The sequence below is a fragment of the Staurois parvus genome, unplaced genomic scaffold (genome assembly GCF_062004578.1).
Source record: "Staurois parvus isolate SC_StPar_1 unplaced genomic scaffold, SC_StPar_1.0 ptg000087l, whole genome shotgun sequence".
NCBI classification, from domain to species: Eukaryota; Metazoa; Chordata; class Amphibia; order Anura; family Ranidae; genus Staurois; species Staurois parvus.
This window is the reverse complement of record NW_028317883.1, coordinates 8,326,364-8,345,752: the sequence shown is the minus strand read 5'-3', so window position 1 is coordinate 8,345,752 and position 19,389 is coordinate 8,326,364.

Genomic DNA, 19,389 nt, shown 5'->3' with positions numbered 1-19,389 from the left:
CCAAAACACTAGCCGCTTGGGCACAACATGCTTGACAAGACATATGATGAACTATGGTGCAGCTCATTGGCAACATTACCTAAAAGACCCACATCATAAAAAAGTGCAGACCTCTTCTTGCTCCTCACGTGGGATCTCTACCCCTACTACAATACCTTAAGTTTTCTCAACAGTCCCACCTATCCACATGCTCAGCGTCTAAATGCCAGCTTGGCCAAATTGCTAGCGTTGCAACTACTGTCTTTCAATCTGGTGGACTCTGCCCCCTTCCTTGAATTTGCAGAATGTGCTGTATCACAATGGCAGGTTCTGAAAAGATATTTCTCATGTAAGGCTATTCCAACTCTGTACCATCATGTGGAAGGCAATGTTTTGGCCCCATTGAACAGGGCGGTCAGCAGCAAGGTCATAGTCAGGGACATTACATTTCTTCGTGGTGCACTGGGTAACTCTGCTGGCAGCTGGGAAGGATGCAAGACAGTGTTCAGTGCTGGAGCTTATTCCGCCACCACACCTCCAAAAAGCTGGTGGTGATTTTTCCACATCTGTCTGCTATACCCCCTCCACTTCCTCTGTGACCTCTTCTGCTGAATTGTCCTCTGAACCAAAAGTGCTCCCTAAGCATTCAAGGGGCTATGCAATCAGTCAGACTAAAAGATGCCATGCAGTGCTTTGGCTGGTTTGTCTAGGGGACCGGAGCTACATCAGCTCAGCTCTGCAGGGGCAGGCTCAGAGGTGGTTGATGCCACGGCAGCTTGAGCCAGGAATGGTTGTATGTGACAATGGCACCAACCTTCTCTCTGCCCTCCGACAGGGACACCTGACACATGTGTCATGATTGGCACATGTCCTGAATTTGGTGGTGCAGCATTTCTTGAACAGGTTCCCAGGCCTACAAGATCTTCTGAGGCAGGCCAGAAAAGTCTGTGGCCATTTCTGGAGGTCATACAATGCCAGTGTTCAGCTGCTGACATTTGATGAGAATTCAACCTACCCACCAACTGACTCATTTGTGACACACCCACCAGGTGGAACATGAGCAATGCTGTAGTGGCTGCACATGCAGCAGAGGGCCATCAACGAGTACCTGTGTGAGTATGGAACAAGGACGGGCTCAGGGGAGCTTGGCTTCTTTTTGCCATGCCAGTGGCTGCTGATAAAGGATGCATGCACTGTCCTGTCACCATTTGAGTAGACCACAGGGAGCCTGACCTATGACAATGCATGCATCAATGACACTATCCCTGTAGTCTTCCTGCTGGAGCACACGCTGTAATCATGGACAGGGCACTTGAGACAGAACAGCCGGAGGAGGAGGACTTCCTTTCCTCTCAAGGCCCCCTTTATGCAGATACCATTCCTTCAGGGCCACTGAACAGAAAGGAGGATTGTGACAGCATGGAAGTAGAGGATAACATATGGCAGTCTTCAAGGGATGGTTTTCAGTCCCCAGAAACCCAGCCAGGAGTAGTATGTGGCTGGGTAGAGATAATTCCTGACAGTGTCATCCTCGGTGACCCAGAGGACTCAGAATATCATGCCTCCCCAAACTTATGCTACATGGGTTCCCTAATTCTGCAAACCTTGTGAAAGGACCCAAGGATTCATGGCATGAAGGAGAGGGATCATTACTAGTTGACAACCCTTCTTGATCCAGGTTACAAGGGTAAAGTTGCAGAGCTCATCCTTCCTTTGCAGAAGGAGCAGAGGATGAAACATCTTGAGGATGCCTTGAAAAAACAATTTGTGCAACACCTTTCCAGACAATGGGAGGTTACCATTTCCTGGACAACGTGTTTCTGTGGCTTCATTCCGTCAAAGGAAGAGTGGTCTAGAAGGCCCGATGCCTTTAAACAATTCTTTAGTCCTCAGCACTCAGTTAGGTTTAAGCACCCATTGGCAGCATCTGCATCATATGGTGCAGGATTACCTAGGGGCAAGGGCAGACTTGGAGAACTTTCCAATTTTAACTTTTTAGTGAATGGGAAGGGGTACAAGTATCCTTTACTCATTCACAAGGGGGGGCAACATTAGGGATTCCACTTATTTAAAGGGGTTACCCGGATGCTAATGAGCCCCCTGCCTGCAGACTCCCACAACCAGTGGACAAGTGTTGTGAGGAAGAGGTCCTTGTCCTCATGGGGACACTGTCCTAATGCCGAGGGCATATGGCCTGGTAGGGCACAGGGAGGGGGGTGCTTGTTCATCCCCCTTTTTTGGCCTGCCAGGCCTGTGCTCAGATTAAGGGTCCGGTAGGAATTTAGGGGGGCCCCTCACTTTTTCCCCCATTATTTCAAGGTTAGGTTCCCCTTAAAAGTCCTAGCAGGCCTTACTGTGGGGTCCCTCCTAACCTTTCTACCAGAACTAGGAGGTCTGGGGGGGACTCCTCGCTTTTTTTTTTTTATTTCATTTATCCGCTACAAATGGGGCTTTCCCCACATAGTTCCCCACAATGGAAGCCCATACATAACCACATCTCTCCCTGAAGGTTGAGAAATCCTGGATAAATTAGGTCTGGCGGACGCTCCCTTACCTCAACAATCTCCTTCCACTCCCCGAGTATCTCCCATTTGTCATACTCCATCTCCATGAAGGGAAAGGAGGAGAATCAGACAAGATCCAGGATGAACGAGTTTTGCTCACTTGTATATTAGACACTGTTTTGATAGTCCCTTGAGAGATGCTGCAAACTTTCTATATATATTCATATGTCAGTTACTCTTGATTTAATCTGGAACTACCTGGACGTGCAAAAGCCTAGCATGGGTTTTTGGACCCTCACTTTACCGCCCATATGTGAATGTTATAGGACTCTTTGATACGTAACCCCACCCTGCTACCTAGCATGGCTGGAGATGTTGTTGCCCAAATGTGGAGTGCCCGGTTGGCCCTTATTATGATTTCTTTAATTGTAGGGGCTCTTAAGGCCACAATTCTATTGCTTTATGTTTTTGTTTTTTTGACAATTTTGGTACATGATGTTGTTCATATACAATTTTGTGGATGTCCCGGCTGCCACATTGGGACTTGGATACTCTACAAAAAAAAATTCTGACAGATTTCACCTTATACGATGTAGATCCGGATGTTTCACTAACTAGACAAACTTTTTTTGATACTTGTCAGACTGGTACAATAATGCTGACTGATACTATTTTTTTTTTGCCATGGTTATCCATTGCATCTCACACAATGTCCAGGGTTTTATCTCTCCAAATAAGCATACAACTGTCTTCCTCCAGTATAAACGTCTAGGTGCAAAAATTGTTTTATTACAGGAAACTCATTTTGCAGTCACTAACCACCCGACATATTTTCACAGATCTTACAAACAGGGGCTACTTTCAGCTGAACACAACCCCTGACATTTTCCTGGCTACTTTGTGGGTAGCCCATAAGGTGGTCCTATGAGGCCGCCTTATTTCTATGGCTTCATCTAGAAATAGGGAGAGGTGGAAACAAATTCAGAAACTTACCCAAGAATTAGAAACACATTATAGAGCTCATATTGGCAATCCATCTCTCCTGAACAAAACGATGATATTGCAAAAGCGTCTAGAATTGAATATTTTACTCTCCCAGAAATCTGAAAAAGCCCTACGTTGGTCGAAGGCCTCTTTTTTATTAAATACAACTCTGCGTCTACTATGTTCACACAGAAATTAAACCATATTATACGGCCCCCACATATTTATAAATTACAAACTAAAAACGTCAGCATCTCCTCTCTACCTCATGAAGTCCTGGGTATTTTTGAGAAATGTTATTCCACCCTTTTAGCACCCCCACAATCAACTTCCACTCCCCTAAACAGCTTATGGCTTGAGTCTATACCCCTCCCTTCTCTCACGTCCTCTCAGATATCCTCTCTCAATGCCCCATGTACCTTGGAGGAAATTACCCACGCGATTAGCGCACTAAGAACTTCCACAGCACCGGGCCCTGATAGGTTCACAGCTAGTTATTATAAACATTTCGCTCCTACATTGGCTCCCTATTTGATGTCGTTATTCAATGATGTTTTGCAGGGGGGCAGGTTTCCTGAGGAGATGCTGCTGGCTAATATTAGAGATGAGCGAATCGAACTTGGCGAAGTGGAATTCGTTTCGAATATTAGGAAAAATTCGATTTGCACCGAATCCGAATTTTAGCAAACTTCGGATGCATGAATCGAATTTTCCCCGATCAGCCGGCAAAAAGTGTCACTGCAGAGAGCTCCGCTATTTCTGACAGTTCTCTGACAGTTCATTTACATTTACAGCGGTTGAAACATTGTATCTATTTGTTTCCATTTAGGATACAGATGTTTTTATTCGGAAACAAATAGATACAATGTTTCAACCGCTGTAAATGTGAAGGAACTGTCAGAGAACTGTCAGAAATAGCGGAGCTCTCTGCAGATACACTTTTTGCTGTACTGGAATTCTTCTTCTTTTCATTCTTCTTCTTCTTTTCATTCTTCTTCTTCTTCTTCTTCTTCTTCTTTTCATTCTTCTTCTTCTTTTCATTCTTCTTTTCATTCTTCTTCTTCTTCTTTTCATTCTTCTTCTTCTTCTTTTCATTCTTCTTTTCATTCTTCTTTTCATTCTTTTCATTCTTCTTTTCATTCTTCTTCTTCTTCTTTTCATTCTTCTTTTCATTCTTCTTCTCATTCTTCTTTTCATTCTTCTTCTTCTTCTTCTTTTCATTCTTCTTCTTTTCATTCTTCTTTTCATTGTTCTTCTTCTTCTTTTCATTCTTCTCATTCTTCTTTTCATTCTTCTTTTCATTCTTCTTCTTCTTCTTTTCATTCTTCTTCTTCTTTTCATTCTTCTTTTCATTCTTCTTCTTCTTCTTTTCATTCTTCTTCTTCTTTTCATTCTTCTTTTCATTCTTCTTCTTCTTCTTTTCATTCTTCTTCTTCTTCTTCTTTTCATTCTTCTTTTCATTCTTCTTCTTCTTTTCATTCTTCTTCTTTTCATGCTTCTTCTTCTTTTCATTCTTCTTTTCATTCTTCTTCTTCTTCTTCTTCTTTTCATTCTTCTTCTTCTTATTTTCATTCTTCTTCTTCTTCTTTTCATTCTTCTTTTCATTCTTCTTCTTCTTCTTCTTTTCATTCTTCTTTTCATTCTTCTTCTTCTTCTTCTTTTCATTCTTCTTTTCATTCTTCTTCTTCTTATTTTCATTCTTCTTCTTCTTCTTTTCATTCTTCTTTTCATTCTTCTTTTCATTCTTCTTTTCATTCTTCTTTTCATTCTTCTTCTTCTTCTTTTCATTCTTCTTCTTCTTCTTTTCATTCTTCTTCTTCTTTTCATTCTTCTTCTTCTTCTTTTCATTCTTCTTTTCATTCTTCTTCTTTTCATTCTTCTTCTTCTTCTTCTTTTCATTCTTCTTTTCATTCTTCTTCTTCTTCTTTTCATTCTTCTTTTCATTCTTCTTTTTCTTCTTTTCATTCTTCTTCTTCTTCTTTTCATTCTTCTTTTCATTCTTCTCATTCTTCTTTTCATTCTTCTTTTCATTCTTCTTCTTCTTCTTTTCATTCTTCTTCTTCTTCTTTTCATTCTTCATTTCATTCCTCTTCTTCTTCTTTTCATTCTTCTTCTTCTTCTTTTCATTCTTCTTCTTCTTCTTCTTCGTCGTGCCCCGTGACTGCCCAAATGAGTGAAGTGTGCGGTGATTCTAAGATCGACGGCACTCATCTGCATGTCATACTGACTGACAGTATTATTTCTCTTCCCCAGCAGACTCCAAGGGCATTTAAATTAAAGGTACAGTGTTCTGCACTAATATAAAGGCTCTCTGAAGCCTAGAAACCCTTTTAATAAGTTAAATTTCCAGCGAATAAATTTGCATCGAATCGAATTTCTCCCGCAAATTCGGCGAATCAGCCAAATCGAATTTTTGAATAATTCGCTCATCTCTAGCTAATATGTCTCTATTACCTAAACCCCTAAAAAGATCATCTTCTACCTCAAAGCTATACACCAATTTCAGTAATGAACAATGATCTGAAAATATTCAGCCGCATTCTGGCAGATAGATTGGCCTCTATTATCTCCTCTTTGGTCTCACCGGACCAATCGGGGTTTATCCCGGACAAACTTCTCACGGACAACATTCGTCTCACACTAAATGTTATTCAGGATGCCAATTTACATTCTAAAGAAGTTTTATTACTAAGCCTGGACATTAACAAAGCCTTTGATAGCATCCTCTGGCCCGATTTATTTCCCCTACTGCAGAAGATGGGCTTCAACGACGAATTTCTGTACGGTGTATATGCTTTGTACGCATCTCCCTAAACGAGAATTAGACTCCCAGGCTGCAAATCCGTTTTTTTTTTACACTGGGCAGGGGTATCCATCAGGGCTGTCCTCTTTCACCCTACTATTTCGCCCTTGGCTATTGCAAAAAGGTCACACTCAGACATCTCTGGATACCCATTATTGGTCTCACAATTTAAATTATGTATGTATGCAGATGATGTCACGGCAGTTAAAATAAATGTCTTGCCTAAATTACTTTACTTATTTTAATCACTCCCAATCCCTGTCTCGATTATGTTCCTAGACCGCTTGCAATGGATGATTAACAATTTTATTTGGCGTTACAAATACCCTTGTTTTACTTCATCAGTTTTATACCAGTCGCAACGGGCAGGATGCCTCGGACTCCCCAATTTTTGGCTTTACTACCTGTCGGCCCACTTCGCACAGCTATCACAATGGGCGACTATTAATTCCCAGGTCCCTTGGATCAGATTTGAATCTCAGTCTATATGTCCATTCTATCTACCAGGCATATTATGGTTGGTGGTATGACAGATCCTTTATAAGGTTATCTGACTTTCAAAGAAGAGGATTGTTTATCACTTTTGAGATGCTACGCATACTTTTCGATATCCCGCTTCGAGAATATTATCATTATCGACAGATTATAAATTTTTTCAACTCACATTTTGGTCTGACACCTTCATCTCTCACCTCATTTTTTTTAACGGCTTAGCCGTGACTCTCCTAGGGGCAGGGGTCTTATTTCAGATTTGTATCACCAATTTTCAGTTATTACCTTTCCCTCACCCCCTCTTTATAGACAGAGATGGGAGGCGGATAGTGGTGTCACTTTTTCTGATGATGATTGGGATACCATGGTGGATAATATACATAAGAGCTCTAGATCTCTTTCTGTTCATGAGACGGCCCTCAAAGTATTAACCCGATGGTATTATACCCCATCTAGATTACATCTCATGTTTCCAGGGACGTTCCACCTTTGTTTCTGGGGCTGTGGCCTTGCTGGTACCTTAGTGCATATATTTTGGGCCTGCCCAAGCCTCTCATTGGTGTGGCACAAGATCTCTGAAGTGGCCTCTGCTGTGGCAGGTGCCCCGGTACATTTATCTATGCAGTCCTGCCTACTGGGAGCTCATATCTCGGGAGTTCAGACTGAGGTTATGAGGCTAATCCATACCATCTGTATATCCACCCTATGGGCTATCGCTCTACCCTGGAAATCCCTCACGGTACCATTGGCCACAGTTCTACATAGAGTTGATGCGGTGATGCTCATGGAAAAAATGTATTATACTTTATTGGATAAGATGCACTTATTTGATAGAAACTGGGAACTTTGGAGAACTCATAAACATTTACTATCTGACTAAGGACCACTCCGTATTTGATTGATTGAATTATTCTGTTGGTAGCTATATAGCTCTGCCTACCTCTCTACCTATACTGCTCATGTACTTAATTTCTTTTCTCTGTTTTTTTTACCTTACATGATTGTACCTTTTGGAATGTATACTACAGATGTGCCTTGTTTAGGTCTATATATTTTACCTGTTGCTGTAATGACAGCCTATTTCTTAAAAAATAAAAATGTTTTGTGCAGCATTACATTGAATTGCAGAGTGGTTGGCTACATTTAATAGCTTACCCCCTCTGTTTTCACAATGCATGGACCCAGTAGACCTTTATATATCATTTTTTGAGTTTTTTTTTGTTTTATCTCATGTTTTCATATTTCTTTTTTTACTTTCAAGTAGATTTTAAAAAAGGGACTGTGTTTTAGGGCTGGGCTTTGGAGTTTAGTGGCTTAGGGTTCTAGTGCTTTAGGTTATTTTTTTTTAGGGAGATATATATTATTTAAAAAAGTTTTGCTAGTTTGTGTGTGCGGTGTGTGTGGTGTGTATGGGGGGAGGGGGTCTGCAAAGTAAACTTATTCCTTAAACAGACAAAGTTGCATTTTTTTGCAGCACATCATTTCATACTTGCGCAATATGGTTTAGTTTACCTAATCCCCACATTGTTAAGTGCCCCAAGGCACCAAGTCTCCTATTGCCATAACTGCTAAAAAGTTATGTAATCCCTAACATCAGTCAGGCCTAAAGGAAGAGTCAGAGGTTCTGCATGTTCAGCTAGTAGGGGACAAAAAAGTTCTGGATCTATAAATGAAAGTTAGGACCTTATAGACTAGTGGATATCCATGCAGGACCAGTGGCTGGAGCTTGCACAATATGCTCTAATTTATATTTAACTAAATCACTTTTATCCAAAAGTGTGATAGGTAGGCAGGAAATTAGATGCATAATTTATACCCCTAGAAAAACTGAAGGTGCATCTTGGATTATGGTCCTCCTTGTGTGGCTAGGCTGTGAAAATGTCTCACACATGTAAAATTGCCATACTCAGTAGCAGAATTTGTTTTGGGGTGTAATTCTAATTATGCCTATGCTATGTGTTAAAAATATCTTATTAATTGACAATGTTGTGTAAACAAAAATACATTTTTTTTTCATATTTTCCAGAAATGTAATTTTCAAAAGACTCTTTTCATAAAATACCTTGGGGTGCTTGCTTTCCAAAATATGGTCATTTTCTGGGTGTTTCAATTATCCTGGTGCTTCAGGGATTCAAAAGTGTGATAGGTAATCAGGAAATTAAATATTTATTTTATAACAATGGCCTGAAGATCATCTATAGATTTTGGGCCTCTCTGTGTGGCTAGGCTGTGAAAAAAGTACCACACATGTGGTATCGCTGTACTGGGGAGGAGTAGCAGAATGTGTTATGAGGTATAATTGTAAGTATGCCTTTGTGAAAAAAATTTTGACTTTTCTAAAGAATTTTGGCCAAACAAATTACACCTTCAAAACACTCACTAATCAATCCCTGACTGTATACTTTCCAAAAAGGGGTGAGTTGGGGATATTTTTACTGACCTTGCATTTTAGGGCCTAAAGAAATGAGAAAATCAGGGATTATCAATTTTCAAATATAAATACCAGTTTGAAAACTCTATAACTTTCACACAGACTAAATAATAAACACCTTTTTCCTTTGTTTTTTTTCCTTTTGACCAAAGAAATGTAGCAGAGCACATTTTGGCCTAAGTGTATGAAGAAAGATTATTTATTTACAAACTTTTATAACAAAAACAAAGAAATACATTTTTTCAGACTTTTCGGTCTTTCCTTTTATATATATCACGAAATAAAAAATTCCAGTCGTGATTAAGTACCACCGAAAGAAATCCCTGTCTCAAAATAAATATATATGTAAAACTTTAATTTGTGTATTCTGCATGACTAATTGTCTTTCAAAGTGTGATAGTGTTAAAAGCAGCCCGGACTGCAAGTCGGTGCAACCGTTTTCAACATCTAAAGTTTCAAATTCAAATGCAGAAGGTTACAATCAGATTTTTTCTTTAATAATTCTGATTTAAAGGGTTAGTTCCCCTTTACCAAAACTGTATGCAAATAAGCAGTGTCATAAAAACAAACTGAGCATATTAACCAAACTTGAATAATGATCTTGCATTAGGTGTAGGTAATTTACATACCTTCATTAGGCACCTAAATGGCCTATTGCAAGGGCATTATTCCACCTTTGGTCAAAGCTGCACAGCTTGTTCTTATCTACAGATGTCTTATCTGCATAGGCAGTTTTTGGCAAAGGTGAACGATGCCCTTAAGCATTGATCCAGCCCTAACCATTGACAATAGAGCATTTTCAAATTTGTCTTTGTGCTACATGCTCTAGTCCATTTTCAGACCCTTCAAAATAATGTATTTAATGGGAGAAAAGATGGTCATGTTTTTACTGTGAGGTACTGTTATCCTTTTTTATTATGAGGAAAGTTTTGTGAGAATTTCTTCATTAATTTCCAAAAGTGGTGATCAAAGGTTCTTTTGGTAATTTTGATGATACTATTTAAAATGGTTATATACAAAACACAACAATCTATTATATTAGCACTCTTCTTCATTCTGTTGGTACTGTAACAGGAGCGGACTGACAACTCATGAGGCCCCCGGGCAATAGGGGATCATGGGGTCCCTGTGTCCTTGCCCAAACACAAAAAAGCCTATGAAAAAAAGGTACCAGGGGCATCTCATGGGGCCCCCTACTGACCCCGGGCCCTCAATAGGGGATCATGGGGCCCCTGTGTCCTTGCCCAAACTCAAAAAAACCTATGAAAAAAAAAGTACCAGGGGCATCTCATGGGGCCCCCTACTGACCCCGGGCCCATTTCCAAATGGTCAGTCCGCCCCTGTACTGTAAAGCAGAATTTTTCCCATTTCCCATTGTTAAGAGTATGTGACTTGGTCCTACAGCATTACTCTTGTACTACAGCCTCTAGTGCATTGACCAGCCCAGTTAATAGTGCTTTAAACTTTTAACACAGCAGCAAGATAAATTGTTACACTTATCCCTTTATTACATTTATTCAGTTCCAACTCTCCATATGCATATAAATCACGAGTGCAGCACTGACGGAATCAGCATTAAACACTCATTAATCAATTGTATATGAAACGCTCACTTAAGCATGATTGGAAGTAGTCAATTCAGTGTAATTCATCTAGCATGGTTGCAGTTAGTTCAGATATCCATAACAATGCTTTAATCTTACAAAATGTTTGCTACAGAAAATAGGTGTCGGTGACTAGATGCTAAACACTTATGACCCCACAGGTAACTCCAATTATTAAACAAAAAGGGGCATTCTAGATAGGTGGGACTCAGAAATAACTAAAGTCGCAATTGGCGGTATGGCTGGGGGGGGTGAGTTGTGTGTAAATATAGTCAGGTAATCAGTTAATGTGCTAAAAAGGTACAAGTCTTCGCACAGTTTCAGCCACAGCAATTTTTTTCCTCAAGATCACAAAAATATACCTGTCATGGGATATGCGAAGGGAAGAAGGAAGGTGACTGGGGGTTTTTATCATATAAACAGCATATGTTTATGCACACAAACCAGACACCAGAACATTAAAGCAATATTAAATAAAAAAACAAAAATGTAATTTAATGCTGCTTACCTATCCTTAAATGTGGTGGCTGTATTATTTTTTTCCTTAATTTCCAACGGGATGGGGTAGTGTTAAATGGACTAGTAAATTTAGATGGACATAAGTAACTAACAAATCAAAACCTAACTCTAAATTTTTTCTGCAGTTACAGAATTATGTTTTGTTCCTTTCTGAATAAACGTTTTAATGAATAAAATCTGACCATTGTAAGCATTCATGTCAGTGTTAAATAGTTCCTTTTATTCCTCTTAACTGTTATGTTTGTTGCACAGCTTTGTTTGTTAAAGGATGTGGAAAAATAACAAAAAGATCATGTAAAAACATGAAGACTGCTTTGTTAATGCCAATGACAGACTGCATCATGTACATAATTTATTTATTTTGCCTTTAGTACCACTTTAAGAGGACAAAATACACTAAGGCTACCTTTACACTGATCTGTAGCAAAAATGCATATGCATTTTTGCCGCACTTTCACCGCAATAGCTTTGCGGTTTTTACAGGGCATGTGACTCAAAAACCGCACCCAGGTATGTTTTTGAAGCATCTTTTGGTATGTTTTCCAATGATTTCAATAATTTTCCATTGTGTTTCTTTTTTTTACTGCATCAAACCTGCACCAAAAATGCAGTAGGCAGGATTTTAAAAAAGCATTTGACCCGTAACAGAGCAGTGGGAAGAGTTCCATAGGAATAAATGGTCATACATTTTTCTTCTGCTTTTTTTAACACAAAAGCAGAGGAAAAATGGATCAATGTGAAAGCAGCCTTAGGCAGGTTTGTTGCAGAAAAAAATGCACCAAAAAACACATCTCCCCATTGAAATCAATTGAAAACGTGGCAAAAATGCATGCACGTTGTGTTATTGGTGCTTTTATTGAGTCCCATGTCCTGTAAAAAATGCAGCGCAAGCGCAGTAAAAATGTGTGTGCTTATGCCACATTTTTGCTATGGATCAGTGTTAAAAGTAGCCTAAGTCAGGGAGACGTGGGTACAAAAAAGCTAAATACCAGAGAGAGGGTTCAAAGTGTCCTAGACAGGAGGGGATTGTAAGCAGAAAAAAAATGAGGTGTGAGACATGCAAGACACATACTAGTAACAATGGAACATTCTCAACATAATGGATAACACCTAAACCTTATATAAGTGCAGCTTTAGTGGACCAGAATGACCTCTGTATCCTCTACTGCATTCTAGAAAACCCTTGATTACTGACAGGTTTTGGGGCTTAATAAAATCACCATTTTAGCAGCTCTATAGAGATTGCCTTTGTAGCCCTCTTTTGTAGGGGAGTTATGAGAAATGGCCCTTCCCAAGTAGAATTGTGCCAAACATGTAGGTAAATATAAGAAACAGAACCATTGCTGGGTGGAAGAGTGGGATTGCTAATAAAGTTGACAGTGTTTCCATCCATGACTGGACCTTTGAGAACAGCAGAGATTCCCTTCCTGAGAAATTAGTCATCTAATCAAAGTCATTGGGAGCAGAAGAACTACTGCAATCAGAATATAACATTAACCATAGGTATTGTACAGAGATATATGCCAATACAGAAATAATACTAGCTTTATATACGAAAAGATTTATAACAGTACATACTGTACAGCACATACAATATACAAACAGGTATTATCAGCAAAAGGTCCTCATAGGAGTCTTGATGGAATTGTGCACATATACCTGGGTATATATAGCTTAGACAAGTGCGATTCGTTTTAAGTTACGAATCAAAAGTTGGACAAATTTTTCATTATTCAGAGATTCGAATGTATCCAAATTTCCAAATCACAATAGTAACAAAATTTCAATGGCTTCAAAATAAATTATAATGACACAACAAATTAATTCATATTCATTTGGATTAAATTGTTTTATTTGGATGACATGATGCAATAGTTTGAATGCTTTGTTAATGTTTAAAGCATCTAAAAAAGTGAAAAAAGATGATGATCCCAACTTATTGTGTTTGTTGGAGATGGATTCATCAGAATCTCTGATTCATAACATAACGAATGACTCCAAAATTAATTTTGTTCCATTTGTTACTTTTATTACTCCAGTCAATATCATCCATTCTGCTCATTCCATTTCTGTTTGTGGGTTGGACTAGCAGAGGTGACTTAAAGTGTATAAATAATCTTCCAAAATTACAAACTAACATCAAATTCGGGTACCCGCTCCCCAACGGTGCCAATTCTTAACGGGGAGCAGGATACAAAGGCTTAAAGTGGATCATCCCCTTTTCGGTGGAGTTCCGCTTTAACAAATAAATCCAAAAGAAAAAAAAAATGTGTAGGGCACATCTCTACTAAAGTTTATTAATAGAGATACCTTTGGATAAATAAAGTCCAATTGCAGGGGCCTCTAGGACAATATGGCATCTGTATGTGTGTTGGAGACCTAAAGACAAGATGAGCGGTCATGAGGGTATCGTCCAACTGTTGTCTGACCAGCCTGGCATGGAACTTATCACCCACAGGAACTGTGATGTGGCACTGGAACTCAGAGTCAGACTATCTATTCTTCACTTTTGTCCCTCCCTAGTAGTAGTTAAAATAACAAGAATAATTAAATAACTCTATTGCATTAAACAGGTTCACTTACTAATATACTGCAAGTGACCACTACATTGACCACTACATACATACGTACAGTAGCACAGGCCTAGCAATCTGGCACTGTGCAAGTGAAGTAATAACAAAGACAGGGCGGAGATACTCTGCATTAGAGATGAGCGAATCGAAGTATCCGAAGTGGAATTCGAGTCGAATATCGGAAAAATTTCGATTCGTGCCGAATCCGAAAAACAGCCTAATTCGGACGCGCGAATCGAAATTTTTCAGAAAATGGCGGCTGACATGTGCGGCGACGGAGCGGGGATGTCGGGGAAGGCGCGCAGACAAGGCGCGCTGCCCCATAATGCATTCCTCAACGACATGTGATCGCATCAGCCAATCAGCAGCCAGCCAGCCAGCACTGTGTAATGGTCGAGGTATATATAGCGGCCATTTTGGAAATCTTCATTTGCCTGCAGTCATTGAACAGAGGCAGACCGCTCTGTACTAGGGACAGGGACAGAGTTAGGGCCACAGAAACGAGAATTGGGGACAGAGAGAAGTTACTTAGGGACAGAGAACCATTACTCAGGGACACAGACTTGTTAATGAGGGCCACAGAATCGTTATTTAGGGACAAAGAAACGCTAGTTAGGGCCACAGAATTCATACTCAGGGACAGACAGAATTGTTACTCAGTGCCAGAGAATTGTTACTTAGGGCCACAGAAACGTTATTAGGGCCACAGAATTTTTACTCAGGGACAGACAGAATTGTTACTGAGTGCCAGAGAATTGTTACTCAGGGACAGACAGAATTGTTACTGAGTGCCAGAGAATTCTTACTCAGGGCCACAGAATTCATTCTCAGGGACAGACAGAATTGTTACTCAGGGACAGACAGAATTGTTACTGAGTGCCAGAGAATTGTTACTCAGGGACAGACAGAATTGTTACTGAGTGCCAGAGAATTGTTACTCAGGGACAGACAGAATTGTTACTGAGTGCCAGAGAATTGTTACTCAGGGACAGACAGAATTGTTACTGAGTGCCAGAGAATTGTTACTCAGGGACAGACAGAATTGTTACTGAGTGCCAGAGAATTGTTACTCAGGGACAGACAGAATTGTTACTGAGTGCCAGAGAATTGTTACTCGCACAGACACAAAATTGTTACTTGCACAGACACAGAATTGTTACTCGCACAGACACAGAATTGTTACTCAGGGCCACAGAATTCATACTCAGGGACAGACAGAATTGTTACTGAGTGCCAGAGAATTGTTACTCAGGGACAGACAGAATTGTTACTGAGTGCCAGAGAATTCTTACTCAGGGACAGACAGAATTGTTACTGAGTGCCAGAGAATTGTTACTCTCACAGACACAAAATTGTTACTTGCACAGACACAGAATTGTTACTCGCACAGAGACAGAATTGTTACTCAGGGCCACAGAATTCATACTCAGGGACAGACAGAATTGTTACTGAGTGCCAGAGAATTGTTACTCAGGGACAGACAGAATTGTTACTGAGTGCCAGAGAATTGTTACTCTCACAGACACAAAATTGTTACTTGCACAGACACAGAATTGTTACTTGCACAGACACACAATTGTTACTCAGGGCCACAGAATTCATACTCAGGGACAGACAGAATTGTTACTGAGTGCCAGAGAATTCTTACTCAGGGCCACAGAATTCATACTCAGGGACAGACAGAATTGTTACTCAGGGACAGACAGAATTGTTACTGAGTGCCAGAGAATTGTTACTCAGGGACAGACAGAATTGTTACTGAGTGCCAGAGAATTCTTACTCAGGGACAGACAGAATTGTTACTGAGTGCCAGAGAATTGTTACTCTCACAGACACAAAATTGTTACTTGCACAGACACAGAATTGTTACTCGCACAGAGACAGAATTGTTACTCAGGGCCACAGAATTCATACTCAGGGACAGACAGAATTGTTACTGAGTGCCAGAGAATTGTTACTCAGGGACAGACAGAATTGTTACTGAGTGCCAGAGAATTGTTACTCTCACAGACACAAAATTGTTACTTGCACAGACACAGAATTGTTACTTGCACAGACACACAATTGTTACTCAGGGCCACAGAATTCATACTCAGGGACAGACAGAATTGTTACTGAGTGCCAGAGAATTCTTACTCAGGGCCACAGAATTCATACTCAGGGACAGACAGAATTGTTACTCAGGGACAGACAGAATTGTTACTGAGTGCCAGAGAATTGTTACTCAGGGACAGACAGAATTGTTACTGAGTGCCAGAGAATTCTTACTCAGGGACAGACAGAATTGTTACTGAGTGCCAGAGAATTGTTACTCTCACAGACACAAAATTGTTACTTGCACAGACACAGAATTGTTACTCGCACAGAGACAGAATTGTTACTCAGGGCCACAGAATTCATACTCAGGGACAGACAGAATTGTTACTGAGTGCCAGAGAATTGTTACTCAGGGACAGACAGAATTGTTACTGAGTGCCAGAGAATTGTTACTCTCACAGACACAAAATTGTTACTTGCACAGACACAGAATTGTTACTTGCACAGACACACAATTGTTACTCAGGGCCACAGAATTCATACTCAGGGACAGACAGAATTGTTACTGAGTGCCAGAGAATTCTTACTCAGGGCCACAGAATTCATACTCAGGGACAGACAGAATTGTTACTCAGGGACAGACAGAATTGTTACTGAGTGCCAGAGAATTGTTACTCAGGGACAGACAGAATTGTTACTGAGTGCCAGAGAATTCTTACTCAGGGACAGACAGAATTGTTACTGAGTGCCAGAGAATTGTTACTCTCACAGACACAAAATTGTTACTTGCACAGACACAGAATTGTTACTCGCACAGAGACAGAATTGTTACTCAGGGCCACAGAATTCATACTCAGGGACAGACAGAATTGTTACTGAGTGCCAGAGAATTGTTACTCAGGGACAGACAGAATTGTTACTGAGTGCCAGAGAATTGTTACTCTCACAGACACAAAATTGTTACTTGCACAGACACAGAATTGTTACTTGCACAGACACACAATTGTTACTCAGGGCCACAGAATTCATACTCAGGGACAGACAGAATTGTTACTGAGTGCCAGAGAATTCTTACTCAGGGCCACAGAATTCATACTCAGGGACAGACAGAATTGTTACTCAGGGACAGACAGAATTGTTACTGAGTGCCAGAGAATTGTTACTCAGGGACAGACAGAATTGTTACTGAGTGCCAGAGAATTCTTACTCAGGGACAGACAGAATTGTTACTGAGTGCCAGAGAATTGTTACTCTCACAGACACAAAATTGTTACTTGCACAGACACAGAATTGTTACTCGCACAGAGACAGAATTGTTACTCAGGGCCACAGAATTCATACTCAGGGACAGACAGAATTGTTACTGAGTGCCAGAGAATTGTTACTCAGGGACAGACAGAATTGTTACTGAGTGCCAGAGAATTGTTACTCTCACAGACACAAAATTGTTACTTGCACAGACACAGAATTGTTACTTGCACAGACACACAATTGTTACTCAGGGCCACAGAATTCATACTCAGGGACAGACAGAATTGTTACTGAGTGCCAGAGAATTCTTACTCAGGGACAGACAGAATTGTTACTGAGTGCCAGAGAATTGTTACTCTCACAGACACAAAATTGTTACTTGCACAGACACAGAATTGTTACTCGCACAGAGACAGAATTGTTACTCAGGGCCACAGAATTCATACTCAGGGACAGACAGAATTGTTACTGAGTGCCAGAGAATTGTTACTCGCACAGACACAAAATTGTTACTTGCACAGACACAGAATTGTTACTCGCGCAGACACAGAATTGTTACTCAGGGCCACAGAATTCATACTCAGGGACAGACAGAATTGTTACTGAGTGCCAGAGAATTGTTACTCAGGGACAGACAGAATTGTTACTGAGTGCCAGAGAATTGTTACTCAGGGACAGACAGAATTGTTACTGAGTGCCAGAGAATTGTTACTCAGGGACAGACAGAATTGTTACTGAGTGCCAGAGAATTGTTACTCAGGGACAGACAGAATTGTTACTGAGTGCCAGAGAATTGTTACTCAGGGACAGACAGAATTGTTACTGAGTGCCAGAGAATTGTTACTCGCACAGACACAAAATTGTTACTTGCACAGACACAGAATTGTTACTCGCACAGACACAGAATTGTTACTCGCACAGACACAGAATTGTTACTCAGGGCCACAGAATTCATACTCAGGGACAGACAGAATTGTTACTGCGTGCCAGAGAATTGTTACTCAGGGACACCTAATCGTTGAATTAAATAGTATGTCAGACAACATGCAGAGGAGTGGCAGAGGAGGCAATGTTTTAGGAGCGAGCAGACGTGGCAGCAGAGGAAGGGGTCGAGGCAGCAGTATTCGCAGCCAGAGGCCAGTGCTCCCGGTGTCATCCAGCGGTCGTGTCTCCACCGACAACCCTGCCGTCATTGATTGGTTGGCTCGGTCGTCTTCCTCTTCCCAGGTCACCTCTGACACCTACAGCCAACGGTCGGTGGGTACGTCAGACACAACCGTTAGTTGGCATGGCCCGGGACCAAGCCCACTGAAATCACGTGTCCTCTACCTGCCCCTGTCCTTTGCTGTTCCCTCACCAAGCGAAGTATCGCATGCTGTGGGCTCAGCCCCACTGTACAGTGAGGAAGAGCTAACAGAGGGCGGTCAGGAACGGGGGGAGACATCGGCCTTTTCAGCAGCCAAGCGAACAAGTACTGGCGAGGAGAGTGGCTCGGTAGCCGGTCTAGAGACAGGTCTGTCTCCTGACCCAGACGCAGCCGAGGGGGCTAGTAGTGAGGCGGAGACCCTACTTGATGATGAGGAGGTTGATCGCACTTGGCAGCCTCGTCGTCATCAGGCAATTTCTTCCGCATCATCAGGAGAAGAGGGTGGCAGCTTGGCAGCGAGCAAAACAGTCGGTGGGTTGCCCAGGAGACAGCAGCAGGGTCGCATCAGTGTCAGTGGAGCCAAACGTCCACGGAGTAGAGCACCAGCTCCACTGCAGCCTACCACCACGGCCAGTAGTGGTGCCGGTGCGCACGGAGGAAGTAGCAGTCAGCCAGTGAAGAGTAGCGGGGGCAAAGTTTCCTACTCGGTGGTGTGGCAATTTTTCCTCAAGCCGCCCGAGGAAGTAAACGTAGCCGTATGTCGACTATGTGGCCAGAAATGCAAGCGTGGCCAGGGGGCCCATGTTGGGACTACAGCGTTGCGTCAGCATATGCAGCGTCACCATTCGGTGGCCTGGGAAAACCGTGATAAACATACGGCGGTTCTGCCTGCCCCAGCCCCCGCTCCATCACCCGCTCCGTTACTTGCTCCGTCACCCGACGTCGTCAATCGCCCTCTATCAGCCAGTCAAGGCTCCAACACCTCTGCTGAGGGGAGTTGTCGCTCATTGGCATCTTCCGCTCGTTCAGATGCTCCTTCTCCTGCTACTCCTCTTCTCGGATTCC